We start from the raw sequence: 3,157 nt of genomic DNA, 5'->3' as shown, positions 1-3,157 counted from the left end.
CAGCATGTCCACATGCTCTGGGTTGAGGCTGGCTCACTTCTCCTTTGAACAAATTCACTCATGCGGAGTTGTTCTTTTCTGAAAAAATAAAACAAAAAAATAAAAACAGCATTTGAGTATGCAAGGTGAAGCAATTTGTATTGTTTTTAATGATAAAATGTTCACAAAAATCACAGACATTGTTCAGTTCAGTTGTGAAGATATAAGCATCTAAAATTCATAATTCATTTAATTTTGTATAATAATTAAATGATATATGCATAAATGAAATATACAAACATTGAATACAATCATGTTAACGTAGCAAAGCTGCAGTAAATCACGTTTGAAAAAAAATAAGTTAACTGTTGTAGTAGACAAATGCTATAAAAAAAAGAGAGAACGAAAAGGAGAAACGCAGCAAGCTAACAGGCTTGAATAAAAAGAAAGGGAAAAAATATGCATTGGTGCACAAATGCATAAGCATTCGCTGAAAACCACAACACTGACTAACAGCTGTTATTCGCTGCTTTTAGATTTAGTGTTTGACGCAGTTCGCAACCGTTTTAATTTAACTGATTCTGTCGGGGTGATTGCGCAACCTGATGCTCGCGAGTCGCATCAGAACAGATGTAGTGCGACTGTCCCGAAGTTAGCAAACAAACAGTTTACACAATAGCACTTCATTAAACTATACCATTTTCATATGATGAGGATATAACTTACGGTTTTTGCTTACCGTGCTGATGTTTCGCCTTCATCCGTAACACCAGTGTGTTTTCTTTTCATGTGCTCGTGCATCACTGTGGTACTTCCATGCCACACAAGCTCAGCTTTGCATAGCTTGCAGGTTACAGTCTTCTTTGTTGCGTTTAATATAAAATGCTCCCAAGCCTTGGATGACTTGGGACGCACACTTTTTCCTGCTGCCGGTTCTTCTTCTTCTTCTTGTTTTATGGTGGGTGGCACCTGCTGCCGGTTGATCTGTACTCTCCGCCATATCGTGTGCGTTATTTTGCAGTCACGCTCCCCCGTCACGTGCTCAGCCCAACTAATCGATAACGGCATTCGTTGACAACGAATTTCATTATAGATTATATCGATTAGTTGTTGCATCCCTAATAATAATAAATTTTTCTTGAGTACCACATAAGCATATTAGAATGATTTCTGAAAGATCATGTGACACAGAAGTCTGGAGTAATGATTAATGGAAATTCAGCATTGCCATCATACACTGAAAATGTTTTTGCTGTGTTTTTGATTAAATAAATGCAGTCTTGGTGAGCACAAGAGACTTTTTTCAAAAAAGGCCCCAAACTTGGGAAAAGTAGTGTATCTCAAATCTATAAATACAGGTAAATGATCTATGCTATACTATATATTGTTGCGGGGTGAATGAGAACACAGACTCGGTACTGATAGAAAGAGCCCCGTAAGGTGATTTATTGCCCACACACTGATCACACGTGCTCGGAGGAATGGTGCTCGGTGCCCGTCTCAACGTGGTGCTCGTGGGGTGAAGTGCCGTGGTGCAGATCCCTCTCCTGGGGTGCCGTCGGAGTCTGTGAGTAAGGAGAAACAAGCATTAATGTCGCCTGGAGCTCCGGTGTGCCTCCCCGCTGGTGTCTCTGCTCCTGGCTTTTATGGCCAGCGGGAACGAGCTCCAGGTGCGCCACTCATCACGCACAGGTGTTGTGCTTCTGTGATCTGTGTGGCAGCGGCGTTTCCAGGGCGTCGCTGATCTGGAACCGGGATACTCGCCACAATATATATATGTGTGTGTGTGTGTGTGTGTGTATATATGTATGTACTGCCCCTTCCTGGTAAGGTCTGACAGGGAGCAGGCTATAGAGGAGAAGTTAGGTATGAAACACCGGTAGTAGCCCGCCAACCCCAAAAAGGCCCGTACCTGCGTCTTGTTGGCGGGACGTGGGAACTTCTTTACCGCCTCGACCTTCTTGTCCTGGGGCATGATGAGCCCTCTTCCGATCTTGTACCCCAGGTATTTGGCTTCGGTGAGGCCGAGGTGGCACTTCTTGGGGTTGGCCGTCAGGCCAGCCCGCCGGAGCTCCGTCAACACCCTCCGTAGACGCTCCAGGTGAGTCTCCCAGCCCTCAGAGTGTATAACGACATCATCCAGGTAAGCCGCGGCGTAGGCTTGGTGGGGCCGGAGCAAGATGTCCATCAACCGCTGGAACGTGGCTGGTGCCCCGTGTAGGCCGAAGGGTAGCACCCGGTAATGCCAGTGGCCATTGGGAGTGCTAAAGGCTGTCTTCTCCCGGGACTCCTGGGAGAGGGGCACCTGCCAATATCCTTTGGTGAGGTCCAAGGTGCTGATGTAACGAGCCTTGCCCAGCCGGTCCAAGAGCTCATCCACCCGCGGCATGGGATAGCCGTCAAAGGCGGAAACTTGATTGACCTTCCTGAAGTCGTTACAGAACCGGAGGGTGTTGTCCGGCTTTGGAACCATCACTATGGGGCTGGCCCACGGGCTATGGGAGGGCTCGATGATTCCTAGTTGGAGCATCTTCTTGACTTGCTCCTCTATAGCCGGCCGGCGAGCTTCTGGTATCCGGTAGGGCCGCTGCTGGACTACGACTCCTGGTGGTGTGCGGACCTCGTGCTCGATGACTGTGGTTCTACCCGGGGTCTCACTGAACACATCCTGGAACTGACTGACCAGGGCCTCGAGTTCCGCTTTCTGGGTCGCCGACAGCTGCGGTTCCACGTCCACTACTGGAGGGCCGGTATGGGCCAGCGCGGCGAGTTGCTCCGGCCGGGGGACCCACTTCTTGAGCAAGTTAACGTGGTAGATTTGCTCCGTCCGTCGGCGGCCAGGTTGCCGCACCCGGTACGTCACCGGTCCCATCCGTTCCACTACTGTGTAGGGCCCCTGCCAGGTCGCTAGGAATTTACACGCAGCTGTCGGGACCAGTACCACCACCCGATCGCCCGGCTGGAACTCCCGGGCCTGGGCGGGCCGGTCGTACAGGCGTTGCTGGGCGCGCTGGGCGGTCACGAGGTGTTCTTTAACCAGAGGCATGACTCGGTCAATCCTTTCCCTCATTTCCCGCACGTGCTCGACGAGGCTACGAAGGGGGGCGGGTTGGTTCTCCCACGCTTTCCGAGCGACGTCTAGAAGGCCCCGGGGCTGTCTCCCAAACAGCAGTTCGAA

General features: G+C 50.0%; 1 long non-coding RNA gene across 1 annotated transcript; it reads right to left on the bottom strand.

Moving 5' to 3' along the window:
• Window positions 1-5: 5 nt before the first annotated feature.
• On the bottom strand, window positions 6-1,101 carry LOC107737241 (uncharacterized). The gene is made up of 3 exons (XR_001639778.1): window positions 949-1,101; window positions 719-902; window positions 6-78 (listed from the first exon to the last, which is right to left on the bottom strand). It is a non-coding gene; the product is annotated as an uncharacterized LOC107737241 (long non-coding RNA).
• Between the last annotated feature and the right edge of the window lie 2,056 nt (window positions 1,102-3,157).

The sequence above is a fragment of the Sinocyclocheilus rhinocerous genome, unplaced genomic scaffold (genome assembly GCF_001515625.1).
Source record: "Sinocyclocheilus rhinocerous isolate Xijiao unplaced genomic scaffold, SAMN03320098_v1.1 scaffold25212, whole genome shotgun sequence".
Classification (NCBI taxonomy): Eukaryota; Metazoa; Chordata; class Actinopteri; order Cypriniformes; family Cyprinidae; genus Sinocyclocheilus; species Sinocyclocheilus rhinocerous.
The sequence above is the reverse complement of the archived record's forward strand: the minus strand, read 5'-3'. Positions and strand labels throughout refer to the sequence as shown.